At 47.0% G+C, this 6,730-nt stretch overlaps 1 pseudogene; it reads right to left on the bottom strand.

The window, feature by feature from the left end:
• Positions 1-5,189: 5,189 nt before the first annotated feature.
• LOC123462931 lies at positions 5,190-6,430 on the bottom strand (annotated as a pseudogene).
• Between the last annotated feature and the right edge of the window lie 300 nt (positions 6,431-6,730).

Here is a 6,730-nt window from a genome sequence, read left to right as displayed (position 1 = left end):
AATGAAAAAAAAACATTAAAGAAAGAGAGAGAAGAGATAGATAGAAAGGAAGGAAGGAAGGAAGGAAGGTAGGTAGAATGGGCTTGCCAGGGCCTCCAGCCACTGCAAACAAACTCCAGATGCATGTGCCACCTTGTGCATCTGGCTTTACATGGGTTGAGGGGAATTGAACCTGGGTCCTTTGGCTTTGCAGGCAAGTGCCTTAACAGCTAAACCATCTCTCCAGCCCATAAATGTATTTCTTATTGTGGGTCACAGTTACAAATATTTGAATAAAGTGACTGGAGAGACAGTTCAGCAGGTAAAAGCACTTGCTAGGCAAGCATGAATGTCTCAGAGGGCCCGAGACCTGAGTACAATCCCCAGCACTCATTTAAAGTTAGGTGTGGCCATGGGCAATGCATGCCTATAACCCCAGCCCACTGTGTGTGTGTGTGTGTGTGTGTGTGTGTGTGTGTGTGTGTGTAGGGCAGAGACCAGAGAATCGCTGGGATTCACAGGTCAGGGAGTCCGACAGAAAAAATGGCAGCTCCAGGGCAGTGAGAGACTCAAGCTGCAGGAAGCAGGGTAGGGGAGTGATAAAGGAGTGATCTACTCTGGTCCCTGCAATGTAAGAGTAAGGGTGCAAGTACCCTTGTACACATAGCCATGTGCATGCACTGTGCACATACAAATCACACCACACGTACTACATACACAAACCAGAATTTAAAAGCAAACATTTGAAAACCACTGCTAACCCTATCAGCCAACAGTCGCACTTCTAAATAGAAACTGGCACGATTAAAGATGGACGTAGGAAGATGTTATCATGGCATCGTTGATAGTAGCAAAGTGACGGCAACAAGTTACAACAGTAATCAAATTTGATGGTGGAAAAAATTAATCAGTAGTTAAAATGGATAAATCGAAAGTTATGTAAATTAGCCAGGCGTGCTGGCGCACTCTGGAGGTAAAGGAAAGAGGATTGCTGTGAGTCAGAGGCCAGCCTAGGACTACAGAGTATGTTCCAGGTCAGCTTGCATTACAGTGAGTCCCTACCTCGGAAAAAAATGTAAAAGTTATGCATATTAATACAGCTCTCTCTCAGAAATAGTATTGATCGGGCAAGGGGCAATAGCATAAAATAAATAACTGAATAGCATCTATGAGGACTTTAAAAAATGCTCTTTTAAAGCACTATTATATATTGTTTGTGGATGCATGTATGTGTGCGTGAGGCTTTGCGGCTGGTTCCTTTGCATTCTCACATTTAATGTATCAGAGTGGGTGTCTCGGTGGTGGGGAATGGAAGGTACAAAATTGTGGGATTGCTGATAACACACACACACACACACACACACACACACACACACACTAAAACATCTTGTTTGAGAGATCAAAGATGGGGAATAATGTCATATGCTCCTGGAGAGTGAAGGTTGGTGAGCATTGTTAGGGGAAATGCGTCATGACTTATTAAAAGCTTTGAAAACAAGCATCATTTTGACCCAGCAGTTGCCAGGCTAGTGAAGTCACCATGGGGAGGTTCAGCAATCTCATTGTAAGAGTATTTCACTAAATGTTACCATGAGAACAAAAGACTGGGAATAATCTAAACATCCAACAATAAATGATTAGCTAAATAATGGAGAAGGTGGTTTAATAATTTAAAATAGTGACAGGGAGGTATATTTGCTACCGTGAGAAAATGTTTATGGTGGAAAGATAAGGGGGGGGGAGATAAAACATGGGTCCAGGAGACCACCAGCAATACACTGCCATGAATCATGTCCTTAGATGACATTTAGACAAATGGAAAATAAAAGGGGCGGGGAGGCAATGCATCACAGTCACAAGAGGCTGCTGGCGTTATCGAATCACGCAGGCCGAGAACGCAGTGAAGAGAGAGCACCCGCTTGTTGCCCTTCTCTTTTCTCTGTGGGTTGTGGGACTTTCTTCATCCCCCATGGTCCCTGTTTCAAACAACGCTTTTTTTTTTTCCAAGGTAGGGCCTCACTGTAGCCCAGGCTGACTTGGAATTTACTAGGTAGTTTCAGGGTGGCCTCGAACCCATGGCGAGCCTCCTACCTCTGACTCTCGAGTGCTGGGATTAAAGGCGTGCGCCACCACGCCCAGCCAAATGAGGCTCTTTTAATATCAATGTGATTTCTCCTCCAGCCTTAAGTATTCAGTAGTGAATGAAAACCCAGTATCAACCTGGGTAGGAGAAGTGCTATTAAAACAAAACAAGGGCTGGAGAGATGTCTCAGTGGTTAAAGGTGCTTGCTTACAAAGCCTAACGACCAGGATTTGATTCTCCAGTGCCCACGTGAAGCCGGATGCACAAAGTGGCACATGCACCTGGAGTTAGCTTGCAGTCTCTAGAGGCACTGGCACGCAATGCTTCCCCACCCCCCTTTCTCTCTCTGCTTGCAAATAAAGAAATAAAATTTAAAAAAGCAAAATAAAACAAAACGACAAAACTCACCCGATCAGCCAGCTGGAGAGATGGCTTAGCAGTTAAGGCGCCTGCCTGAAAAGCCAAAGGACCTTTGTTCGATTCCTCAGTACCCACATAAGCCAGATGCATAAGGTGGCACATGTATCTGGAGTTCGTTTGTAGTGGTTGGAAGCCCTGGAGCACCCTTTCTCTCTCTCTCTCTCTTTCTCACTCTGCCCTTTCCCTCTCTCAAATAAATATATAAAAATAAAAAATATTAAAAAAATTTTATTTCCTGCTCCCGAGCCGGGTTATTTTGTGTCAACGCATGTTCTATGTGGCCGGGCAGCGCCCAGCCCAGTGTTCTGTGACTCTGCCCTCCTCTCGGTCTTGGAGTCTTCCTCTTTCCGCTGGGAGATGAGGAAAGCTCCTCATGTGAGCACAGCACGATGGGACTTGGGGAGGCAGTAAACGATGTGGATGGAGACCAAACCAAACTCAGTACTTGGTCAGAGTTGAGGCCCTCCAGCAATTGCCCTACCAACTCCCTTCTTACATGTGGGGAGGCTGGCTGAGGGTAAGGGACAGGAGACAGAGAACGGCTGCCCCAGGGTCATCCTGCTACTTGATGGGGCATCTGCAGGTTTCTTGACCCCAGCTAATTCTTTCCCTTGGTTTGGGTGCCCTTGAGGGGTAGTGTAGAAGTCAAGGTTATCTTAAAGGATAAAGGGTGTAAGAGGTTCTGGGGTCCTAGGAAGACGGGACAACGTGTCCAGCCTCTGCATGCAGCTGGGGGCTCTCTTGGCTCCGCAGAAGTGATAGTTTGGAAAATGACAGGTGAATATTCTGGGCATCCCAACCTGCTTGTCCACTCCCAGGTGGAGAGGAAGCGGCTCCACCTTGAGGGTGGTCCCAGGGGCATCTGTACCACATGTGCTTAGTCTGTCATCAGCGTGTCTCGGTGCTGGACTTCAAATCCACGCTATTGAAGTCACAGATAACAAGAATGGAGAGTGTGCCTTAGATCAGGGAGCACGCATCCATCTTAGTTATTCACTTATCACTGGCACTGGCCCCTTTAGGTAAAAAACAAAAATGTACTTAAGATTAGTTTATTCAAAATGACACATGCTCGTGGTTTAAAAAAATCCTATTACAGGGCTGGAGAGATTGCTTAATGGTTAGGGTGCTTGCCGGTGAAGCCTAAAGACCCATGTTTGACTCTCCAGATCCCACCTAAGCCAGATGCACAAAGGTGAGGCAAGCGCAAGGTTACACATGCCCACTAAGTGGTGCAAGCATCTGGAGTTCAATTGCAGTAGCCGAGGCCATGGCACATCAATTCTCTCTCTCCTCTCTCACCTTCTCTAAAATAAAAAAAAAAAAAAAAAAGAAAGAAAGAAAAAGGAAACCTCCTATCAAATAGAAAAGAGCTATGAAGCAAAAGGTAGACTTCTGGACTGGAAGATGGCTCAGCAAGAAAGAGCACTTCCTGTGCAAGCATGAGGCTTCATCCCCGGACCCTACATTAAAAAGCCAGATATAGCAAGGCGTAGTGGTGCATGCCTTTAATCCCAGCACTTGGGAGGCAGAGGTAGGAGGATTGCCATGAGTTCGAGGCCATCCTGAGACTACATAGTAAATTCCAGGTCAGCCTGGGCTAGAGCGAGACCCTACCTCCAAAACCCACCCACCCATCCACCCCCTCACCCCCCACAAAAAGCCAGGAATGTGGGGGATAGGGGTGGGAAGTGGGAGTTTGAGATTGCTTAGTGGTTAAGGCCCTTGCCTGCAAAGCCAAAAGACCCAGGTTCGATTCCCCAGGAACCACATAAGCCAGATGCACAAGGGGGTACATGTGTCTGGAGTTCATTTGTGATGGCTGGAGGCCCTGGTGTGCCTACTCTCTCTCTCTGTGTGTGTCTGCCTCTCTCTCTTTCTATCTCTGTCTCTCAAATAAGTAGTAATAAAAAAGCCAGGCATGACTTCACATGCAGTAACCTAGGCACTAAGGAGGGCAAGAAAGGAAGATGGCCAGACTCCACGATCGGCCAGTGTCACCAGAACCCAAGGAGCTCCAGGTTCAGTGAGAGACTCTCTCAGGGAAATAAGGTGGAAGAGTGAGAGAGGTCACTAGATGTGTTCTTCTGACATCTTCAGCATAAGCACGAGGCACACACATCTGCACACACACATGCATACACCACACTACACACACATACCCCACAAACAGAAATTAACTTAAATTAAAAATAAAGATACTTCCACCCAAAAGCGCCCAGTCTTATTTTCCTGAGGAAATCATCTCTACTGGTTTCCAGAGCATCATTTCTGCATATTCAAAGATACATATTTACCTAGATGCATATATATCTTTTGGGTACACAGATGAGATGATATTCTACATACTATTTTTTGGGGGGTTTTTTTTGAGGTAGGGTCTCACTCTGGTCCAGGCTGACCTGGAATTAACTCTGTAGTCTCAGGGTGGCCTTGAACTCATGGCGATCCTCCTACCTCTGCCTCCCGAGTGCTAGGATTAAAGGCGTGCACCACCATGCCCGGCCTACATACTATTTTTTTTTTTTTTTAATTTAAGACCTTTATTAACAGGTGCTTGCAGTTTGTGGACTTTTTTTTTTGAAAAAAATCAAGTTGTAAACTTTTTATTACAAATTAAAAATGAAGTTCTTAAAAATCTCAACTTGACCAGATATGAAACAATTTAAAAACCTTTAAAGGTATATTGAGAAAAACCAGGCTTTTTTTTAAAAAACACGTTTGTCATTACCAAAAAGAGACATCTTTAGGTAAAAATAATAAAAACCCCATGCTGCATAGTCAATGCAGATAGTTCTAGTTTATCTGGTCAATGGGCAAAAAGCAAGCACTTAAGGTCTTCAGCTCCAATCTTTTGTTCATTTCTTATTGCTGGAATTTCATATTCATTTCTTCTTGTTGGATGACTAAACCGGATGATGGTAAAGATGGTAAGCCGGCATTTACTCAGCCCCGCCCTGCTCAGCCTAGGGAGCGGACGAATTTTCAGCTGGTGGATCGGCTGCTTTTGTCTCTTTGCCATCTTGTGGTTTAGGGTTCCCTGGGCATCTGCGTCAGTAATTGAAGTTGCGGCGGTACCGACGTTGAGCTGGCTGCTGATCTCGGGTGTCATCTCCTTGATTTTCCTTGTCCTCTTCATTGCCATCCTCTCTGGGCTGTCTTTGGCGAGGAGGACCCCTGCGGAATCGTGGTCTATAACCCCGATACATATTCTGTCTCACTGGTCCACCTTGCTCTCCTGCACCCTGGTTGTCAGCACCCTCCATCACTTCTCCCTGCACAGGAGGTTGGAATACTGTGGTCGACGCCCATAGGGCCTTTCACGTGGTCAGGTGGGAGCCTTCCCTGCGGTTGGGCCTGTCCTTCAGGAGCGCTCTCCATCCTTCATCCTTTCCCCCACTCTCACTATTCTGGTAATTCTGCTGGTCATTGCGTGGAGGACCCCTACGACGTGGACAGCGTCTATAATGGTTACGGTCTGCTGCATATTTACTGCCTTGAACTGGACCTCCACCAGGGCCTGCAGCATTTGCTGCCTCCGCACCCTTTTCTCCTTCAACAACATCAGACTCCACAGTCTCTCCATCTCCTACACTGCGAAGGTGCTTCCTGGGGTTATTCTTCTTTATGGCAGTCTGGTGTGCAAATACATCTTCCTTGGTGTCATTCCTGTTGATGAAGCCATATCCATTCCTTACATTGAACCATTTTACTGTTCCCAAAACCTTCGTTGCGATGACCTTCTTGTCCCCGCCGGCAGGCGCCGCCGATGTGAGGCCGCCCGGGCCGCCGCTCCCTGCGCCACTGCCCGTGGTGCCGGGCTTGGTGTGGGCGGCGCTGAGGGCGGGGGCGGCGGGCGGCTGCTGGGTCTCCGCCTCGCTGCTCATGGTTGCGGTGATGGTGACTGGGGCCGGCTGCGGCAGCTGCGGCTCCTCCCGGGGTGTGATGGTAACTCACATACTATTTTTTTAAGTTTTAATTTTATTTATTCATGAGAGAGAAAGAGAGAGAGAGAGAGAGAGAGAGAGAGAGGGAGGGAGAGAATAGGTGTGCCAGGGCCTCCAGCTACTGCAAACAATACCAGATGCTTGCGCCCTCTTGTGCATCTGGCTAACATGGGTCCTGGGGCACCAAACCTGGGTCCTTTGGCTTTGCAGGCAAGAGCCTTAACTGCTGTGCCATCTCTCCAGCCACTAGATATTTTTAACTTTGCCTTTTTTTTTTTTCAAGGTAGGGTCTCACTCTAGC

This window comes from Jaculus jaculus, chromosome 8, assembly GCF_020740685.1.
Source record: "Jaculus jaculus isolate mJacJac1 chromosome 8, mJacJac1.mat.Y.cur, whole genome shotgun sequence".
In the NCBI taxonomy this organism is placed as follows: domain Eukaryota; kingdom Metazoa; phylum Chordata; class Mammalia; order Rodentia; family Dipodidae; genus Jaculus; species Jaculus jaculus.
This window is presented reverse-complemented; position numbering and strand designations above follow the sequence as displayed.